This window comes from Ambystoma mexicanum, chromosome 5p, assembly GCF_040938575.1.
Source record: "Ambystoma mexicanum isolate Mex_15411 chromosome 5p, UKY_AmexF1_1, whole genome shotgun sequence".
NCBI classification, from domain to species: domain Eukaryota; kingdom Metazoa; phylum Chordata; class Amphibia; order Caudata; family Ambystomatidae; genus Ambystoma; species Ambystoma mexicanum.
In genome coordinates this window covers 1,113,409,836-1,113,432,696 of record NC_090930.1, presented here as the reverse complement: position 1 = coordinate 1,113,432,696, position 22,861 = coordinate 1,113,409,836, and the positions used below count along the sequence as shown (strand labels likewise).

At 49.3% G+C, this 22,861-nt stretch overlaps 1 protein-coding gene across 4 annotated transcripts in view; it reads right to left on the bottom strand.

The window, feature by feature from the left end:
• Nucleotides 1-22,861, bottom strand: part of TPMT (thiopurine S-methyltransferase) — a 1,030,391-nt gene that overhangs the window by 281,879 nt on the left and 725,651 nt on the right. The window lies entirely within an intron of this gene.

The window sequence follows — 22,861 nt, the reverse complement described above, 5'->3', positions numbered from 1 at the left end:
TAGTGATTGACCAACGGGAACAGCTGACATAATTGTCAAATGTGAGACCAGGGGAGGGTTCAGAGAGGGAGAACAGGGCTATAAAAGGTGTTTTGTTGCCAAGGGAATGAAAGGTGTTTGGTTGAGGTCAGGAGCAAAGGAGGTGGACCAAGAGGCCCGCGAAGAAGTTGTACCAGCTGGAGGAGACTGTTGGGGTATAAGGAGCGTGAAGGTAAGATGGTGGCTCTGAGAGGGTGGTGACACACAAGTAATTTGCTTGGGAGTATGCGCAGGATTGACTGGAGGAAGGATACAGAGTAAGGGGTTTAAGAGTAGGCGTGAGACAGTGGGTGTAAATGTGTGTGAGAATGTGGGATCGAGTGTGTGAGAGTGGAGAGAGCGTGTATGGCTGAGAGAACGTGTGTGTGTGTGTGTGAGAGAGAGAGAGTGTGTGTCGGAGAGAAAAGGAAGTGAGAGAGGGTGGAGAGTGCAGGCAAGTGTAGTGCTGGGAAGGAGGAGTACTGGGAAGGAGGAAGTTGGTAGGTGCAGACAGGAGATGGGATCTAGAGAGAGCAGTAACAACAGGGGACAGAGTGTGGGGAGAGAGATAAAGGGGAAAGGTAAGAGCATTTGGGGGAGGGGAGAGACAATTTGGAGCGTTGAGCTAGCAGAAGCGAGAGAGACCAGTAAAATTAGTGGAAGGCGAGTGTGGGGAGAGAGACGGAGTGAGAAGGAGGGGGTAACCATTAGGTCCTTTGGAAAGTTCCAGGGGGAAGAAGTTTGATACGTCCACTGCCCTTATGCCCCCCCCTTTAGGATATAGGATAGATCCAGACAGGGGTAGCCTATTGGTATTTTGGGAATCATTGTGGCAGAAAAGGGAAGTCTGGTTTAGGAAGGTGAAAGCCCACTTTGGGTGAGCTGCAAGGACCACACCAAGTATGGGAAATAAAAGTGATTTGCATATAGCCATTTCTTTCCAATAAAAAGTTGAAAATTAGTAACTGCCTCTGAGCCAAGAGTGACATGTGGAAGGTTGCTACTTCCAAGTGCTTTTTGTGAGAAAAATGAGGATGAGCCTTTGATATGAGGGTATATTGAGATCAATTAAGGCTATGCTCATTCTACTACAACTATCAAAGAGATGGGATTTGATTTGACTAGCTGGTGAAGCCTAGAAGGAAGAACAAGTTACTTACCCCATGGTAACATTCTTTCGACTGGATGTTCCTCCCAAGTATTCCTTATCTTTGATATTTCCAATATTCCAGCTTTTGCTGCCTCGGAAAAAACAATGGGCCGCATCACGACTTGGGCGGTAACGCCGGCGATATTACCGCTGGCGGTATTAGCCCTACCGCCGAACTCCCCGGCGCTAATAGCGCCGGATCACGAGTTCGGCGGTAAAGTAAATCCCCATTCCCCATTGAGCCCATTCGGGAATGCCCCATTCCCCATTGGGCTCAATGGGGAAAATTTGCGCTCTTCCCGCCGGCGGATTTCCCGCCGGCGGTAATAGCGCGAATTTTCGGCGGATTTCCTCCCAGCTCAGAGCTGGGGCGAAATCCGCCGAAGTCCTGATTTGGCGGACCCTTAAATACGGCGGTAATAGCGCTACCGCCGGATTTAAGGGTTACCGCCAAAGTCGTGATGAGGCCCAATGTCACCACAGGGCACTGTGTATTGTTGCCTGCCGACCCAATGTCCCTCGGAGGCCTCCATCTCAACGTCGATGTCACTGCAGGTATATGTAGCACGCAGAGCGCCTGTTGGCCTCATTTCCGTTTTGACGAGTGGCGCTTTAACTTGTGTTCGACTGTTACTACTCCTCTTGAGAGAGCGTAGACTGCAACCGGAAGGGTAATTCTACTGTGCGGTAGGTTGGGAGGGGCGATAAGGAATACGAGGGAGGAACATCCAGTCGAAAGATTGTTACCATGGGTAAATAACTTGTTCTTCGAATGGATGGTGTCCTCCTACGTATTCCTTATCTTTGGTACACTCCCAAAGCAGTTTACGTAATTTGGAGGTGGGAGTAGAAATTAGTCTAGTTATGTATGCACTGAGTGCAATACTGCTTTTCCAAAAGCAGAATCTTGGCCCGAGAAGGAGTCTAAACTGTAATGTTTAGTAAAGGCGTGCTCAGACGACCATGTGGCAGCTGCACATATATTTTTTATTGGAACTCCCCTTTGCAAGGCAGACGAAGTTGCAATGCCCTTGGTCGAATGAGCTCTTAGATGTTCTGGAGGGTCTTTACCTGCCAGTTTGTAACATTCCGATATAGTTAGTATAATCCATCTGCATATAGTTTGCTTGGTAATGGCCAGTCCCAATTTGTGACCTGAATAGCCCACAAATAACTGGTCCATCCTGTCGCAATTTTGCCAATCTGGAGATGTAAAAGCTCAGTGCAAATCTAGGGTCAAGCCTGTGAAGTCTTTCTTCTTCTTTCCCCGGATGTGGAGGAGGATAAAAAGATGGTAACGTTATTTACTCGGAAACAATTTTGGGGAGAAAAGTGGGTTTCACTTTTACTACCACTCTGTCTTTATGAAAGACAGTATGATGAGGCTTGCAGGATAAAGCTTGTAGCTCACTCACCCTTCGGGCTGATGTTGTTGCCACTAAGAAGACAGTTTTCAGAGTTAGAAGTCTTAATGGGCAAGAATGTAGAGGCTCGAAAGGAGTTCCCATCAAGTAGTATAATACCAAGTTGATACCCCATAGAGGGACTTGAAACGGGATTGTAGGATAAACATTAGTTAGTTCCTTTAAAAATTGTACTACTAAAGGAAGCTTAAAGTAGGAGACTTCCTCTGAGGTGCGCTTGATAATAGAAAGCGCTGCCAGATATCCCTTGATGGTACCAAAATGGAGCCCCAAATTTGCCAGATATAATAAAAAGGATGACACCATCGGTGTATTACATGAGAAAGGGTCAACATTCTTATCTCTAGACCAGCTGCAGAACTTATTCCATGGCAGTGGCATAAAGATTTGGTTGCTGGCCTTCTGGCCGAAAGCAAAATCTCCATTACGTCATTCAGGAAGTTCCAATCCTTGCATCTCAGCCTCTCAGAAACCATGCGTGAAGGCTGAGAGTCCTGATATCTGGATGGAGAACCCGACCCTCCTCTCGCGAGAGAAGGTCCTCTCTTTGTGGAAGACGTATCGGAGGGCAGAAGGACATGTCCAGAAAGTCTGGGTACCACGCCCTCCTGGCCCAGTCCGGGGCAACTAGGATCATGGATTTCCTGAACCTTCTCAACCTCCTGGTTACAAGAGGAATGACAGGGATTGGAGGAAACACGTATAGTAGTGGAACTCCCAGTCCACCACGAACGTGTCTCCTAGCGCTCCCCTTGGTGGAAATTCCCTTTAGCAGTACAGTTCGCACTTCAGGTTGGCATTGGTCGCGAACAGATCCACTTCAGGGGTTCCCCAAAGGGTGAAGATCTCTCAATGGCTTCCTGAGCTAGTTCCCACTCGTGGGAAGCTGTGCTCTGCCTGCTCAGAGCGTCCGCCGTCATGTTCTTCTCTCTGGCTAGGTGGACTGCTGATAGAGATATTCCTTCCTGTATTTACCAAAACCAGAGCTGCATTGTCTCTCTGCACAGTGGTAGTGACCCCTACACCTCCTCTTTTGTTGAGGTAGTACATGGCCACTGTGTTGGCTCTAAAAGGTTGATATGTAGTTTGGACTCCGATGGAGAACAACGACCACTGATGGTCAAATCGTTGGTATGGGCTCCCCACCCCGTGAGTGATGCATCCGTCACTACGGTTATCTCCAGCCATGGTGCCAAAAAGGTTCTCCTTGCAAGATGTTCTCTGACATCTTTCCTGAGAATTGTGACCACTGGGCTCTGAGTGTCCATTGGAGAGATCTCACTCTCAGGCGAGCCTTTGGCACCAGAAAAATGCAGCATTCCATGAGGCAGAGCAACCTCAGAAAATCTGAGGCAGAGCAACCTCAGAAAATGGAAGGCCTGTAGATGTTGGGCATTTTGTCTTGAACCCTCACCTCTGGTGGCGAGGCAGTTCCCAGGCATGCATCCAGGACTGCGTCGATGAATTGGAGTCTTTGTGATGGTATCATGTGGGACTTCTTGAAGTTGAAGGAGAAGCCCAGCCTGTGGAGGGGGTGACAGGTGGAGCTGAGATGTTCCAGGGCCTGTTCGGGGGACTGGCCCTGATTAGCCAATCGTAGAGGTAGACTTGAATCCCACCTCTCCTTAGACTCGCTGCCACAACCACCATTAGCTTGGTGAAAACCCTGGGGCAGAGGTCAGCCAAAATGGCAGAACCCGAAACTGATCATGCGAACCACCAATGGCGGACCTCAGGTACTGTCTGTGCTTGTGATGGACCGGCACATGAAAGTAAGCATCCTAGAGGGGCAATGATGCCATCCAATCCTGAAGGGGGGGCATGAAGGATTAGAGAAAGGGTTACCATCTTGAACCTGTCCTTCCTGAGGAACTTGTTCAAGTCTCTTAAGTCCAAGATGGGTCTCAATCCTCCATCATTCTTTGGAATTAGAAAATATGGGGAGTGCCAACCTTTGTTTCTCTCCGCTACAGGTACTGGTTCTATAGCACCTTTCTCTAGCAGGGTTAAAATCTCCTGCATAAGAAGAGGATCTGGAACCGTCAAAGCATCTGAAGTAATAGCCTACCATGCAGTCAGATGCTGTGACAACCTGCCTCCTACTGCAGTCTTGTGAACGAAGACCTGAGAGAGGTTTTGGAGCGGCTGACGCAGTGGCTGAAGGTAAGGCAGCTGCTGCTGTTGCAGTCTTAGTACTTCTTCCCCATCCACCACGAGGGAATCGCCTTTGTCCTCTTTGAGCTGGCTGTCCTCTGCCCCTTCCAAATGTGGAATAATGGTGAAAGGACCTGCCCCTCCAGGGCGGACCTGTGGGGCGGTTTGGAGTTTGTCTTATTGCAGCTCCAAGGGATTTTGCAGCTGCCTTGGAAGTTTGCAGCTTCTCCAAACTCATCAGCTTTGTTTCCAAATAAATTTGTGCCGTCAAAGGGCATGTTGAGAAGCCTGGATTGTACGTGTAGGGCAAATCCTGACTTTTGCAACCAACCAAACCTGCGTATCACTGTACTATCCACCATAGCTCTGCTGATACTGTCAACAGAGTTCAGACCAGTCTGGAGAAATTCGCACATTGCGTCTTTCCCATCATTGGCGATGTTCAGGAAACCGTCATCCTCCTCCCCTTTGGGGATATGGTCAGGCGCCATAGAAACGCACTCCCAAAGGGTGTTTGTGAACCTCGCTAGCATGCACATAGCATTGGCCGACTTTAAAGCCATACTGCCGGCCAAAAAAAACCTTTTTGGCCATGGCATCATAACGTTTGTCATCTCTATCCTGGAGTATGGTAGGGTAGGCATTTTGTCTGCCTGTGGAAGTGTCTGCCTGCACTACAAAGCTTTCTGGTTTAGGGTGCTTGGAGAGGTAAAAAGGGTCAGAGCTAGAAACTCTGTTCTCAGCTGTCAGTTTTTTATTTACAGCTAGAATAACCTCTGGAGCCACCCAATTAGAAGCCACCATCTTTTGCAAGTCTTGGTGAAAAGGGACAATTGGATCCTACTGTGGCCCGAGGTCCAATATGTCAGTGAGATCATCCTGCTGAAAAACAGTTGTGAGTCTCGACTATCCCATGTATTCCATGACCCTTGACATTCGTTGTATGTATGTTACCTCAGCGTGGTCACCAGGGTCTGCCCTTCCAAATTCAACCTCAGGAGAGGTGTCAATTCCACTAACCTCATGACAGCACTCTTACAAGTTCTTCCTCTGATATGAGTTCCTCAGGCACTGATGGTGTCCCATATTGTACTCCAAAGGGTCTTTCCTCATCAGAGGACTCCTCTGCATCTTCATAAATTGACGAGAGGGATTTAAAGAAGTCTGAACGTGGTAGAGGAGTATAGGTTTTTTCAACTGAAGTTGACATTATGTTAGTTGTCACAGGGGCCGAAAATGTCGAAATTGTCGACGTCGACGACACATGCGTCGATGGCCTTGACGATTGTGTTGATGGAATCGACACATGTGACGTTGAGGAGTTCGACACTCGAGGCGTCGATGGCTTCTCCATCGGTATCAGTGCCAATTAAGCACTTTTTGGTCCTGTCATAGTGGACTCCTTCGACGTCGATGACGTCAGTATTTAGTCTTTGAGGAGACATTTTCTAGACTCCAGGGAAGGGATCACTCTCGAGGAGATTTGCCAGCCGGGTCCGAAGACGCATGGCTCTTGTGCTAACGAGGTCTTTCAACTGGAGCCACGCCTTTAGTTGTCGTCAAAGGGGGGAGGGGGCAAGGCAGCGTTCTCAAAAACCCTTAACATTCAGAGTCTAAACTCCTCCCACTGAGCCGGTGTACTAGATTTGGTGGGGCAAACGACCCGTTCCGGTGAATTAGACAACGAGGAGGATGGCGACCTATGGCACCTTTTCTGTGTGAACCACTTCACGAACGGGAACGTTTGGACCTTTTTCGACGAGAAACTGTCCTCGACTCATCTGAGGTTTTTTGCTTAGATGGAGTAGAAGGGGATTTTTGAGGTTTACCTACCGCAAGCTTCCCTCTACACACTCTCAAGGCTTTGGCCGTCATAGATAGGCAGTCCTCATACTCCGAAGACGAATGATTCTACCTCAGGCACCACAAGCAGATCCTCTGAGGGTCCGTCATGGACATCTTTGCACCGCAGTCACAGCATTTCTTGAAGCTGGATCGAGGAGTGGACGACGCCGAAGACGAAGCCATTGTGATGAGATTTTGAAGAAAACTCGAAGATTTTGCAAAAATTTCTGTCAGGAACGAGGCGTTACACATCCAGTGCTGTGAAGCGCGGAAAAATGGAACAGAGGCCAATGGGCCCTGTGCGTGCTACATATACCTGCAGTGACGTCGACACAGAGGCCTCCGAAGGATATCGACTGGTCAGGCATCGACGCACAATGCCCACTGCTGAATTTTATTTTTCCGAGGCAGCAAAAGCTGGGATATTGGAAATATCAAAGAGAAGGAATACGTGGGAGGACACAATCCATTCGAAGAATGTTGATGGATAGGACAGCGAGAGCTGAGAGGTATGCGTTATGTTAAGGCCAGAATACTGTGCTGGGCTTCAAGCCGCTAATGCCATCTTTTATTTAAAAAAGTCACATAAACATCTAACTTCAACAGAATAGACATTCCCCGACAACCATATGAAAAAAAGAGCAGCTGGCTTGCAATGCTGGAATTCTGTTGGTTTTCCCTAAATCCAGAATCGGAGAAAAAACTTTCTGTCCGAATCGCATATCCCAGAAAGCCAATAGCCCTTGTCCTGTCCATGATGCACTATTCATTTTGGGAAGCTGCAGGATCTAAGTGTTGAGGATTCCGAGCCACAATATGTGCATTGTCTGCATGGTCAGGGCTCTTTAATGTTACTTTGCTCCTTGCAGAAGTGGGTTTCCAATGTGGCAGGATCCTGGGTGAAGGTGGAACAATAAAGGGGCCAGGCTGAATATTAGGTAAGGTACAAGTTACTTACCTGTAACTCCTGTACTCCAGCATTGGTATCTTTCATGGTTTCACATGCTCTTGAATATTCTGTCGTTAGGCACAGAATCCTTGGTAACATTAAAGCAGTTTACCTTTACATTTTTAAACTGCTTGTCACTTAAGTGCTCTATTAGAGTTATTTTGGGTCATAATGCCCACCGTCAATTAGACAAAGGCCCTTAGCTCCAACCCTGGTGGCCATCTTCAGAATTGGCAGCGCACCTAATGTGAGAGTAAGAACCGCGAAGAGCCACAGAGCGGGTAGGCGGAAGGATTGCATGTGAATCCATGAAAGATACCAATGCTGGAGAACAGGTAAGTAACTTATTCCTTCTCTAGCATTGTATCTTTCATGGATTCACATGCTCTTGAATAAGAATATACAGCAGTACATATACATAACCAAAACGGGAGGAGGCACAGCTCAACAGAAATAATCAACTCAACTCATGCAAACAGGTTGAGACGCACTGCCTGGTCATCTCAGAGAACCAGCATAGCATATAGCCAATTCTTGAATTGAGCCCACCACATACCTCCTACCCTTGCTGCCTCCTCCTGAACCAGCCTAAGCAGGGGTTTACCGGACAGGAACATTGTAGTAGACGCCACAGCTCTTGTTGAGTGTGCTGTTGGTCTTCCTGGAAGGGGCCTGTTGGCCAGACAATGGTAGTAGGAAATGCACGTAGACAGCCACCTCGCAATGGAAGACCTCAAAAGGGTGTTGCCCTGGGTAGACGTGGCCTGGCGCGCAGTGTGACAACATGGTCATCTGAGTGCCTCCTGCATTAAAGGGGAGAAATATGCCTAAATGCACCTTTTATAGACAGAGGATTGCGTCCTGAATCACAGCACAAGATCATTTGAAGTTAACCTCGGCCGGCAGGGTGATGGTGGTGAGAGGCGACGGAATGAGTCTCCTGAGCTGACTACCTTGTGAACTGTGTTCGGCTTGAAGCTTACCCTGCACTGGCTTCCCATACTCCAATGACCGCCTTCAAGCTCAAGGCAGGGGTCGAGAAAACGCCTTAGGATCCCCCTCCTTCCTCAGCCGGAGCTCGTCTCACCGTCCCATCATGGCTAGCGGTGACGGCCTGAGCCTCCTGGGGTGCCCTCCTAGTCACACCGGGAGCTGCGTCACAGCTCTCAAATGGACTGCCGCTGGGCCCTGCGACTATTCCTGAGATTTCTGGTGTGTGCTCCCCTGCCCTTGGTGAGCCTCGTTGCTGGAGTGGATCTGGGCCCTTCCCGCGGCTGGCTGGCTGACAGCGGTCTGCTCTGGGTTATCTGAGCTGATCTGGGGTCCCTCAGCACCACTGGCTGAGTCTGAAGGGCATGATTTTGCTGGGGCCTCGGCTGACCTGATCCATGCACCAGTGGGTGTCCACCCATGGGTCTGGCGGGACACAGAGCTTCCTTGGACCCATCGGAGTCCTGAGGCTGGTGAGTCAGGTAAGGAGACCAGGTGCCTCCCCTGCCTCCGACCCCTTGCACTGATGTGAGCTCTAGCTCAGGAGGTTCTCGGGATGAGTTCTTGGGCTGGATTTGTCCTTTAATCGGGTGCTTTAGCCCCTCAGTGATACTTGCCTGGTCCCGACCTTCGCCGAGGCGAGCCTTGGACCTCTTAAAGCTTGGAATTGTCATCCTGGGCAGAGTTTCAATTGACTGGTGGTTTGTGGTCTGCCTTGCACTAAGGTTCTCCCCTCCATACCAGTGAATCCTTCAGCTCCCGAGTACTTCTTCCCTGAAAATTGATTGGGAAGGAAAGGCGCAGACCATGGCGAAGTCTTGGAAGGTCCAAAAATCAGTGACTTTGCATCCTTGCTGCAGATTCAAGACCAGGGGAGAAAGGAACTCACCACAGTTGTCCAGGTCCACGGCGACGGTGCTTTGGCGTCAGCTCCACAGTGTACCACGAAAGATGACTTGCAACAGAAGCTCACTGAAATCAGAAAAGACATTCAAGGCAATTTGGCTGAGATGGGCTGGAAGATAACCACCATTGATAAACGCCTGGGTGAACCCAAATGTTGGGATGAGGACATGGAGACCAACCTGTGCGAACAGTCATATGAGTTTAGCGAATGGGCCCAGCCCATAGAAGTCCTGGAAGAAAATGTGGACTTTCTGGGAGACAAAGATGAGAATTCTGAGAACTGATCCCATCACAACAATATCCGCATTAGAGGAGTTCCTACTGACATACCAGATCTTGACCTGGAGTTCTACAGCTCCGATCTCTTCCAACAGATCCTGGGCGCTCCATCAGATGACCCAATTGAACACACAGTCAGTTTGTCAGACCCTTAGCAACATGATTTCACTCCAGACACCCTCGCACAAGTCAATTTTAATAAGCTGAAGGAAAGGATCCTGTCTTAAGCCAGTCAATTAGAGGAGATTCTTTTCCGAGGATGCTCCCTACCCCTCTATCAGGATTTATGAGGGGTTACCTTGTTGATACGCAAAACACTTCGACCACTCACGGCACGGCTCCGGGAGAAGAACATTCGATACAGATAGGGGTTCCCCCCACTGCTCTCCACTTCGCTCACCTAAAACGATCCTGGCCGATTACCACAATAGAGGCCGAACAGACCCGGGCGGATCATCTACAAACACAGAGCGAGTCCTTGGTCCACCAGTGAGCGGTGGGGCCAGAGTGGGTCATTGGTCTAAGTTTGGGGAGGGGTCGGAGGAAGAAGAACCTCCAGGTTGACCACATCTGAGTCTGAGAGTCTGGGTCTGATCCGATTCTGTTTTCTACTGCTCCTGACAGCTTGACAAAACTTGAGCTAAAGGTTTCTTTGATCTACTGGACTTTGTAACCGTTATAACCCGCCGGTTCAGAGGCAATTACGTTTTTCGCTAACTGCTCAGTGATAGGCTTCTCCCCATCGCCGGCTACCCCGTATTTTGTATTTGGTGGCTTAACAACTTGAATTATATGTTATACGAAGTATGGTTTGTAAGTTTTCCTCGTCTTTGGCAGGTTGGGGGAATATGTCTCTGGGGATAAAATACAAGTTAGAGAGCAGACGGCACTTGATATAGTTCGAAGGAAAGTAGGCAAAGCATACGGATAGTTTAATGACCCACAAATCCTATGTCTAATACTTCCGATACTTTGCTGGATTGTACACTATGCTAAGCTGGAAAGCCCAGGTTTTCAACTAATCTGTCAAACATAAATCTAGAATTACAAAGTTAATCTATTTCTCCGCCTCAGTGACCTTCTTACAGCAAACCCACCTTCTGAGAGCTGACAGAAAGAGGTTTACACATTAACGGTTCTCACCCGGGTTCTTTGCCTCTAGAGGAGCTAGGAGAAGGGGGTAGCTATCCTATTTGATAGATCAACTCCCTTTGTGAAAACCAGGGTCCTACGAGCCCACAACGGGATGTATGTGGGGGTTAAAGGGTGATTCATGAGTAACACCTTTACTTTTGTCTCCGTTTATTCTCCCAATGACTGACAGGAAATCTTTCTCAATTATCTCCTGGGTAAATTACTGATCTTTGCAAAAGCCTCGCTTGTCATAGGAGAGGGACTTTAACCTTGTGCACAACCCCAACATTGATAAAACATTACCTGCTACCTGAACTGATTTTAGGAACTCTCCGGCTCATGTAAATCCTATGGTAAATTATGCCTGGTAGAAGTAACTCAACAATTAGGGATTACTCACGCCACTCTTCTGTTCACATGAGAAACTCACGTATTGACACACTCCTTGCCTCTTTCTCCTTCGGCCCCTCCATTCCTGAGGATACCATTCAAGTAACAACCCTCTCAGATCAATCTCCTGTTTCACTCTCCCTCTCTGGTTTTCCACCTCCAGTTCAGAGGCCAAGGAGGCTTTATAACTCGATACTCAAGAGATCGGAGCGGGCATCACTGCATACTTTGAAAATAACTTCACAGATGATATTGCTTTGAACATGGTTTGGGATGCGATGAAGGCAGTGATGAGGGGGATGCAATAAGCCTAACCGCTTCTTACTCAAAAGCCAGAGCCTGCCTGCTGGGGGAATTAGAAGAGGAGATACAATTAAATGAGGTCACACATAAGCTCTTGGGCTACCTCAGTGCGAGGTGCCACTTGAACATAGCTAGGGTCAAACTTAATGCTCATTTGGTGGAGAGGAATAAAGATTCTGGCTCATAAACTAGCCAAACACAGAGCCTGCAACAATATTCAAGCTGTGCTTGATGAAGGTGTGCATCATCTCACGGATGATGATATACTTACCTGAGCCCACAAATACAACGTTGCGCCTACATCGGCCTTCGCCCAAAAATCAGGAGATGTTGAATGATTACCTGGCCACTGTCATCTTCCCTGCTCTTTCACTGAGCAACCGATACTAGTAGAAGAGGTCATGGCGGCTATGAAATCACTCAAAAACATGCCCCGGGTCCTGATGGGTTTACTTCTGAATTTTTCAAAACCTATTGCGGGGTCCTTTCTCTGTACTTGACCCGACTCTTTAACTCATTCCCGGACACTGGGACGATAACGCCCACCATGCTTGAAACCTCCACTATCCTGATTCTGAACCCGCGAAAGAGATCCCAAACTACTCGATTCGTATCACCCCATTACGTTTATTAAAAATATTGTTTAAATATATTCAAATGTCCTGGCCACCAGGCTGATGGCAGCCTTACCAACTTTGGTCGAAACAGGCTTTATCACTCATCACGCCCCGCATGACAACATTAGAAAGAATCTTAATTTAGTTGCTACTGCAGGTAAACTGAACATGAACGTAGGCCTTATAGCCCTAGATGCCGATAAGGCCTTCGACCGCCTAGATTGGTCTTATCTGAAACCAGTCCTCCAACAGTCACGCTTGGGACCAAGATTTAGTCAGTCATTACTAGCAATATATTCCACTCCCAAGACCCACTCATGCTCAATGGCAGTTCCACCCCACTAGTGAAGGTTTTCAGATGCACAAGACAGGTATGTCCTTCGTCCCCCACTCCTTTTAGCGCTCTCCATGGAACTTGTGGCGGTTCGCATTCATAATCGTCACATTCGGGGTATTCCATATCAGCGCCAGGAACAAACATTTCTCTTCATGCCGACGATGTCTTGGTCATGCCGACAGAGACTAGGAGTTTGGCCACTGCCCTGATGCTTGAGCTTGGGGACTTTGGCCAGGTCTTGGGGTTCGAAGTCAACTACTCCAAATCCCTAGGGCTGGCAGTGGCGTTGGCACCGTTAGACCTCGAAATGCTTACTGAGATTTGCCCGATGAAATGGAATAAGGACTGTATTGCATTTCTGGGATTAAAATCCCTAGCCATATGAAGTTGTACACTGCTAATTTCCCCTCTCTATTGGCAGATGTGGAATTGGAAAGGAAACGGTAGCACAAACAATCTCGTGGTTGGGGACGAGTAACTGCAGTAAAAATGACTATTATCCCAAAACTCATCACTTCTCAGCCCTCACAACAAAGGTCCTAATCCATAAATGACATGCATTGCAGAGGACAATCCTCGCATTCATCTGGCAACACTGCTAACCCAGAATAGCAAAGAGGGTCCTCTTGCGTAAAGAGAACCTGGGGGTTTAGGGGTCTGTGAGGAGCCAGGAATGAGACGTGGACACAGAGAAGTCATATTTGTGGTTACAGACTTTTATTAAATGATAAAGGGTTGGAAAATACCTCACTGTCCCTACTTCTAAGAGGTATTTCCCTACCTCAACCAAAACTAAGGGTCTGTCCAATGTCAAGGTGTCCAAAGCAAAACTGTTCTGTGTCCGAAATCCTATTCTTGCCTTCACATTCCAAAATAACTCTAATGTGCAAAGGGGTAATGTCTCTAGTCTTGAAAGGTGCACAAATGCTCAAGTTCAAAAGAAATACAAATGCACTTCAATACAAAAGTTCCCAAAGGTTAAGGTTCACAGTTCCAGGGGATGGCTCTCTTCCCCAGGTTGCTATTCAAGATTTCTAAAGACTCCAAAAGGCACAAAACTACCTTGGAAGTTTCTTGGTTAGTAACAAAACACTTAGTATTCCAAAACAGTTTGAGATATACAGGATACGTGGTGTACTCCCCTGCCAGGTTCTTTTCCACTTAAATTTCACTTAATTCACTGCCTTGGGTTTACCTGGCATATTCCTGTGCCAGGACTTCTTTGGGTAGTCATTTTTCTACAATTGCAAAATTTAGCTTTGGCTTGGAAGTCTCTTCTGCCAGGATGTTCACCATGGTTCACTTTGCACACACTTGCAGACTTGTGGTTTCGCAAAAGTTCACCAGGTGAAGGGCTCTCTTTCTCTCCCCTTAACCTCTCTCGGGTTTTGCTCTCCTTGTGTACAGGTTCCAGACTCGTAACTGCAAAAATGTACGAGGTGAGGGGTTTTCTGCCTGCCCAGACCTCTCTCAGGCTTTGCCTCCCTCGGGTGTGGGTTCTAGACTCGCAACGAATATGGTTCTGCAAATGTTCACGAGTTGAGGGGTTTTCTTCTCCTCCCTTGACCTCCCAAAATTATTGTCTTTCATTCCATTCTCAATTATTTAGCGTTCTTCGGTATCATTGGTGCAGCGACCCGGTGTCCGCCTCTCTCACTATCCAGGACTCACAAGCTTCCTGCAGCACTCTTCGGTTCCCTCATGGTAGACAGGGAGCAGTGCCTCAGTGCTCCACCTCCAGTTTGCGGATCCACCGGCCTTACTCGCCAGATTCCACGTCCTGCGCGGCTCCTGCCTGGTGATTGAGCCTCTCTCTGTGTTGCTGTGGCTGAGGCGCTGTTCTCCAGATCCTGCGGCTGCCAACCAGACTTGCCTTCTTCCTCTGGTGCGGTCCCAGCGTGGCACACCGGTTGCTGTAGCCTTCCTCCTTCTGCCTTTAGTCAACTGGCTGTACGGACTCCTCCACAGCAGCTCAGCAGTCCCTCGATCGATCTCGAGCGGACCGACTTCCCAAGGTAGCTTACTCTCTTGTTCATTCAGGTTCTGCCTTTTAAATCTCCCAGCACATGTCAAGCGCTCATAACTACTACAGCGTGGGCGCTAGAGAACCCACTGCCAAGATGGCTGCATCTCTGTGAGCTCCTGAGCAGCCTCAAGCGAGGGGAGGTAAAATATTTGACCCATCAGTGCCAAATCAAGCTGAAAAACTAGAGAAGTCAGTCTTGCCGGATGGACTAGCAAAGGACTGAGTTTGGTGAAGAAAGGTGCCCTATAAGCGCAGCAGTTGCATAGTGGGCTGTGGGCATGGGAAGGTCAGGTGCGCGGCTCGGAGTGTGTCGCACACGAGTGCCTGTGCGCCCATTAGCTGGCGCAGTCCAATCGGCGCGGCTGCTGCTGCCGCAACCACTGGCTGTGCCTCTGGGTCTGCCTGGACAGAGGCGGACGGAAGGAAGAACATCACAGAGGGACCTTTGATGGCCCGAGCACCAGAGCCCCGCGACCCGCAGCTGCCGAGCGGCAGGGGCGGTCCAACAAGGAGGAGGAGGAGGTGAGCCGGAGCAATGAGAGGAGCGAGAGGAGCCAGACTCCTGCTGGAGGGTGAGGCAGAGTACGACTGCTGATCCCAGGCGTGGGGGAGAAGTCGCATGGTGGGGGAGAGCTGCTGCTGCTGGAGAGGGCGAGCGGTCCCAGCCGTGTACAGCAACCCCACAGTGGGAGGAGGCGGGTGGCGTGCGGCAGCGGAGGGCTCCGGCTGCACTGCCCCCTGACATCATTGGTAAGCTTCCTGCAGCCTTGGGTGAACCTCGTCTTTCGCTCCGTCTGAGGTGTCATGGGACCCTCTGGGTCTCCGCAGGTGAAGAGCCTGGGTCGTGGGAAGCAGGAGCGCAGCTCCGGGAGCCGCCAAACTCATCTGGGCCGTGGCTCCACCTACCCTCAGATCCTTACGAGCGGAGGCACTCAGCCGGAAAAGTTTGTGGGCAGGCTTGCTCATCGGGCACAGCACGCAGGGGCCTCCTGGAAAAAGGGGGACTGTTGACACTAGCAGGTCGTGCAGAGACAGTCCCTAGGAAAAGTCGGCACACAGCAGGAATAATTACACCCGGCCCCGGAGCAGCACACTATTAAGTAATCTCCAGCCAGCACGAACTGGGTGCACGACACACAGCCTGCTCAATGGACGTAACCCCAGCATAATGCATGGCCATATGCTAACGCCTGGACAAAATGGCACGGGGGAGGACAGATGCACTGCAGTGGTGTGAGTACTTTGCAGAGGCATGTGGAGACGGCACGGGGAGCTCCAACATCAGATATGAAGAGAGGAAGCCTTTGGAGCACCCTCTGATCGCGATCTGAAAAGCCCAATGATCTGGCCACCCACAGGGGCTGCAGGAAGTGCCGACTGGGTTACAGGGGAGTAAGTTATAGCTGGAAACCACCATAAGAGGAATGCAACTCCCCTTATCACACCCAACAGAATTGCTTGGGAGCTGTGATCACACCAGTATAAGCACCAGGGCCCAGATCGCCATCAGCCCCTGCCGGTTGCTCAGGAAAGCAGCGAAGTGAAAAAGGCAGGCTCAGACAGGCCAAAGGCAGGCACGAGCTTGGAGACAGGCTTATAAGCACAACCCTGAGGTGTGTGACTGCCTGGAGTCCAGAAGGAAGGTGACCCATAGAAGCTTTATGGCGAAAGGCAATAAGAGGCAGACCCGCCTACCGTTTACTCAGAAGGAAGGGCTGTTGAAGAACAGTGACAGGTTGGTGACCTCGGCAGAAGTATCTACAATGACGGCCATCTCGTCCTCCTCAGTAGCATCGGCCGGCTTTAGCGGAGACGCCCCCGCATAGGAGCGGAGCCTGGTACTGGCAGAGATGCGCTCCGGATTGGCCGCCATCCACACAAAACTGGATGGACTGACAAACAAAATACAAAGTGGACAGAATGCAGGAACGCATTGACAAAGAAAGTAGTAGAATATCTGATGTGGAGGCCAGGGTGAGTGCGCTAGAGGATACTAGCAACGAGACATTGCAGGAACTGCAAAGGGAGGGAAGGGTGTTAGGCAAAATCCTGTGAAGTGCCCTTAGGCACCACTACACACATTTAAGACTACAGGTGGCAATAAATGTTTTACCTTTGGTACAAGCCTGTACTACTATGCCAGAGTGGTAGCAGTGGCGGAGCAGCCAGGCTTATCTCAAGAGTATATGAGCAGTAGCAGAGATTGCACAAAGGGACCACAATTACTGTGACTCAAGCAAACACTGACTCGGGGTTTCAGGTAGAAAAATATAAGTACATTTATTTTTAAACCATTCGTTCTAAACACAACACTTCTATTAAACTTAAATGAAAACCACATGTTAAATACACTACAACTAACCAATTCACTTTGTACATTAAGTCTCCAGGTAAGTACCCTGTGTTTGAATGAACCGGTGTTACGGAAAAAACACGTTACCGCGAATACGATTGCGATCACTTTTTGACAGTTCGGTCTACTACATAAACGTGTATCCGTGACATGAAATGATATCGGGGCAAAACACACTTAGCACCTGAGATACCCAGAAGGAGTTGTAGGCAAAACTCACAGCCAATATTTTGGTTAAGCAGGCTGAATCAAGAAACACTGAGACAGGGGTTCAAAAGTCAAAGGGCCGGAGCCAGAGTCGAAAGATGCGGGGCCTGTTGCCGAAGATCACACAGTCAGACAGTTCACGATTCAATGTAGCCAAAAAGTACTTCGATATTGTCAATGTTCGGAAGCAAAAGTTATAAGGAGGGAAGACAAGGCCAAGCCTTGGAAATGAAAAAAAGGGGTTCACACAGTTTCCTCAAGTAGAACACAGTACCTTGTTCCAATGGTGCAGCTGGTGCCCTGGCAGTTGTTCCTGTTGGTTTCCCGCAGACCCACGATTCCTGGAGCTTTGTTGTGAAGGAGGAGGTCTGAAGGGGGTCTGCACCACGCAGGGATGAAGCCGGCAGCAGCGACGAAGAATAAAAGGTGTGCTCCTTAAAAACAGGAGAGGCTCTTCAGATGGCTATCTGGACCACTACAGCAGCGTGCAGCGATTTCAACCAAGGAAGAGGTCCCTCTGGCTGAAGAAGACGAGCTAGTTGTCCCCACCAAGCTCAAGGGAAGACGACTCCGGACTGGATCTTCTCTAAGTTGTTGAAGGGAAGATAGCTCAGGACTGCAGCAGGGCTTCACCGGGACGGGGAAGTTGCAGCAGCCATCGTTCTCTCTGACTTCTAGCCCAAGAGACCTGCCTTTTATGCGAAAAAACCTCCATTCACACAGCCTGGCTGTCAATCCCCCGGCAGGGGGGTTGTCAAGCCCGGACAACTACCTTGGCCAATCATGACAAAGTGTTAAGGTGGGAGTCGCGGGAAAGTTGCGTACCTGAATACCTGGTTGATCTCGACGGGGCAGCCAGACTGACGAGAAGAATTGGTGACACAAGAAACCAGCCTCTCCTCCACCCAGAATGGGTACTGGGTAAAAGATGGACCGATTCCCAACGCCACAAGCTGCTCTCTCCTGATTTCTGTGACGTCGGGTCTGTGCAAGCACAGGCAGGTGAGGTTGAAGGAACAAGTCCTTGAAGTGACGAAGCTCCAGAGTCCAAGGATGGGAGAGGCGATTCCAAGAAATGAAGCTGAAGAAAAAGGGCACGAGAGTCCAAAGAAGTCAAAGGCGAACTGCCGGAGAATGACACTGGATGCTGTGATTCTCAAGAGTCCAAAGAAGACAGAGCCGTACTCCAGAAGATGACACTGGATGCTGTGATGCTTGAGAGTCCAAAGATGGCGGAGGCAAGCACCAGGAAAGGCACTGGAAGGATGACCATAGGGCACAGGCTGGCGCAGGGTTGGAGAGAGAGGCAAGAGAAGGCAGGGAGCACTGGTCAGGTAAAGGGAGAGGGAACCCGGGAAAAGATGGGGAAACCAAACAAGGACCAGGCTGGGAGAGGAGAACTACAAGGCAGGGAACCCCAGCAAAACCCAAAGGAAACCAAGGGAGATCCAGGAGAACCCAAGGGGAGAAAACTGGAGGCAGACTGGAGAGGACAAGGGAAGGGAATCCCCAGGCTGAAGAATAGAACTAGGTTAGGCGCTGGAACACAAGGGAGAGCGAGTAGCACGATCTGGAACAGAACGCGTTGAGACGCGATCTGTTCCCGATCCTCACTCTCCCTTTATGGGCCGCCGGCGCCCGCGAGGCCTGGAACGCAAGCCTGATTGTAGCCGGGCGCCGGCGGACCCAGAGCGAGGCTTGGACAGCAAGCCGCTCCAATCCCAGGTGACCACTCCAAGGGGCATGTGCGGAACCGTGACTGAGGTCTCCCGCGCATGCGCCGAGGAGCTGCAGCCCAGGTCCCCGAAGCTCTCCCTCCGGCACCTCCCCAAGCGCAAAAGCGCGAATAGAGGCGCCAGGAAGGAAGAGCGCGTGTGGCGAACCCCGGTCTCCCGGTAAGCGTGACACAAAGTACGACTTGGGTTTCCTAGGATACCCTCTGCAGGGGGTGACTACACCCCTCCCACACATTCAGCCCACCTAGACACCCAGGCGCCTTGAGGAGGGCTTCTGAGCAGAAGCCCGCCAAAAGACAGTGAACAAAGAAGGCGAACCTAGTTTACCGTGCAAAGTAAAACAAAAGAAGGACTTTAACAAAAAGAAATGGCAAATAAACCCAACCGGAGCCAAAAGAAAGACGATTTGGTCAAGCGGGTTTATGTTTGAGGCTAATATAATAGCCAAGAACAGTACCACGTTTATCTAATATAATCGCGGTAGAAAAGTTAGGGTAGATGCCACTGCCACCAGCCAAGTCTAAATGTTAAAAGAGCGAAACAATGCTCCAGGAGGTACAGATACAAAGGGATATGAATTAACCCCTTCCAGTACTCCATGGAAGATGGGGTGTACTGGATCTGTGGTAAATTGACTAAGTAAAGTTAATGGTAACTTTACCCTTTTCTGGGGGACGGTAGTCGCCTCAGAAATGGAGTCTAGGAAGTCTCAAAGACAACCCTGTGCCACAGCACTGAAGGTGCTGTGTGACACACAAAAAGAAGGGGGCTACTGAAGTGGTGTACTTCAGAGTCCACAATCACAAAAACAGGTAGAAACACATAGCAAAACACAGGAAAGAGTGGGGGAAAAGCTCTCACTCTTACCAAGTGTAAAGAAATAAACTCCAGAAGTCCAGCAAAGCTGCTGGGTGACTCACTAGGTGAGGGAAATTAGCCATAAATGAGAATTCTCCCTAACAGAGGGCTATAAGGGATAGGAACGAGGACCTCGAATCGAGAAGGATCATCATCAGGGTGGTGGGGATACCGGAGACAGTCCCGCAACAAAACATCGAGGTGTTCATGGAGACCTTCATTAGAGATGTGCTGCGGGGCCCATCGCTGTCCCAAAACCCACGCATTGTCACTGCGAAGGTTCTGAATTATCGAGACCGAGATGCCATATTGCTAAGAGCGAGAGAACTCAGAGACCTCACATTTGAGAACACCAAAGTGTCCTTTTACCCGGATTTCACCCTGGCAGTCCAGAATGTCTGCATGTCCTTTTTGGCGGCTAAGAGGGCGCTACGTGACCGAGCGATACAATACTCCATGCAATACCCTTCTAAACTGAGTCCAACATGATGGAAGGGCCCACTTCTTCACTGACCTGGAAGCTGTACATTAATTTATCGAATCCTTGCCGAAGTGACCCGCCAACCCACACAGTAGGTGGGACTAAATGTTTACTGTCCAGTGACAGCATAAGCGTAGTGCATTGACATGTACTAAAGACAACCACTGGGCTAATAGAAGTAATATGAGCGTGGGTCCCGATGGGCAAGGATAAGCCAGCGCTAGAAATGTAATGAATCAGTCCTGTGGCGATTGATAGTAAGCTTCAAGGAGTAAGTCCTCCTCTCGAGGTTTAAGGAGATGGATGTCACTTGAGAGGTGGTGTCCGGCGACCCCCGGGCTATAGCCCATGGTAATCTGTTTGTTGGGAAATTATGTTTGGGGGGGATTCATCCACTGCTGGTTTGGGTTAGGGTAGTGCGGGAGGGGGGGGGGCATAGTTGGGGGTTCTTGGAATATGGAATGGGCCAGGGGGGCAAGTTGCCCAAGAGTCAAGGTTAGGTTAACTCAAAAAGGTTCACATCTCACCAGGCAGGCCACAAGTCAGTCTTCAGGGCGGTTGGGAGCACAGGGCGGAATAGCCCTTCTCTTCAGTCCTCATCCAAGCTATGTCACATAAGGTGGTCAGCTGGAATGTGCTAGTGCCTAGTGCCCCACGTAAAGTCCACAAGGTCATGCAGTACTGCGAATGGCATGGGGAAAAGATAGTTATGCTGAAAGAAACCCATCTCAAAGGTAAAGGGAATGAAGGGGTTGTCAGGAGCTGGGGAAGCTGCAAATACTTTACTACATACTGAGCGGGGGCGATGACGCTAGTACACAAGTCATTAGGGTTTTGGGTGAGCGATACTGTAATTGACCCTGGAAGGAGGTATGGAATTGTCTCGGTATGTGTGGGAAGACAATGCATTACTTACCGTAAATGCATTTCTGATGGTTGTATCTGCTTAGATTCACATGCTGTGCATAGGTCCGACATCCAGTGGTCACTGCGGAGTATTGCATTTTGTTTTTCGTAGTCGAAAAGGGGACGTCGACAAGGCGTGTCTGTAACACTATCCCTATAGTGACCTGCGTTGTACCCATAATCCCTCACGCGTCGAGGTCCCTCTGTTTGTATTTTTCTGCCCTGAGGGAGCCTTCTAGACGTGAGTGAGTACAGGAAAGAGAGATATAGAAAAGGATGTCTATGTTCCTTCCATCCGAGCGAGGAGGAAGGGTGGGCGCATGTGAATCTAAGCAGATACAACCATCAGAAATGCTTTTACGGTAAGTAATGCATTGTCTTCTGATGTTTGTTAATCTGCTTAGAATCACATGCTGTGCATAGGCTAGCGAGCAGTACCCGGAGTTGGAGGTGGGTTGTGAGAAGGAACAGTAGAGAAAAGATGTCTTAATACTGCTTGTCCCACCTGGGAATCAGATCTAGAGTGGGCATCTAGACAGTAGTGTTTTGTAAAGGTGTGTACAGAACTCCAGGTTGCCGCTTTGCAGATGGATTCAAGGGGAACATTTGCAATGAATGCTATGGATGCCCCAGTGCCTCGAGTAGAGTGTGCTCTTGGCTTGATGGGTAGTTCTCTCTTAGCAAGAGTGTAACAGAGAGTGATGCATTGTACAATCCATCTAGATATAGTGGATTTTGAAACTGCATCTCCTTCTCTTCCTGCTGCCACCGAGACAAAGAACTGATTAGTCTTTCTCAGTGGACTAGTTCTTTCCATGTAAAACATGACAGCTCTGCGCACATCAAGTGTATGCAGGCTTTTTTCTCCTAGATTTGAAGGATTTTGAAAGAACGTTGGTAGTTCTATAGACTGGTTGACATGGAATTTGGAGATGAATTTCGGTGCGAACCTTGGGTGTGTGCGTAGAACCACTTTATCTTTGTGAACTGTCACAAAGGGGTCTAAAACCGAAAGGGCCTGTACTTCACTTACTCTCCTAATGGAGGTAATAGCTATTAGGAAAGCAGTCTTAAGAGTGAGATCTTTAAGAGTTGCCTTGTGCATGGGTTCAAAGGGTGATCCCATGAGTACCACATTTAGATCCCAGCCGGGAGCTGGGTTTGCTATTGGAGGGTGTATTCTCTTTACCCCTTCCATGAAGGCTTTGATTACTGGGATCTTCGACCACGATACTTTGAGTTGTGAAGTGGTGTAAGCAGAAAGCGCTGCCAGGTGTACTTTAATAGAATTGAATACTAGACCCGAGTCCAGTAAATGGGTCAGGTACAGAATAATTTGTGTGGGAGAGCAGTCAACGGGGTTGATACTCTTCCCTCTACACCAGATGACAAACCTTTTCCATTTGCTAGAATAGCAGTGACGAGTGTTAGGCTTTCTGGCCTCTCTGAGGATGTCCATGCACCTCTGTGGAAGTTGTAAATGTCCAAATTCTATGACCTCAGGAGCCAGGCTGCTAAGTTCATGGTCTGAGGGCATGGGTGCAGTGTCCTGCCCTGTCTTGTGACAGCATGTTGTACGGGCAGGGCAGTTTCACTGGAGGAGATAGAGACATCTCCAACAAGTGAGCGAACCATGGCTGTCGGGCCCACATAGGGGCCACCAGTATCATGGTAACTTGTTCCTGGTGCATCTTGTGCACTATCTTGTTGAGAAGGGGAGTCGGGGGAAAAGCGTAAACAAATTTCCCTGACCATGGAATCGATAGACCGTTCCCCTTGGACTGGTTCTGGGGGTACC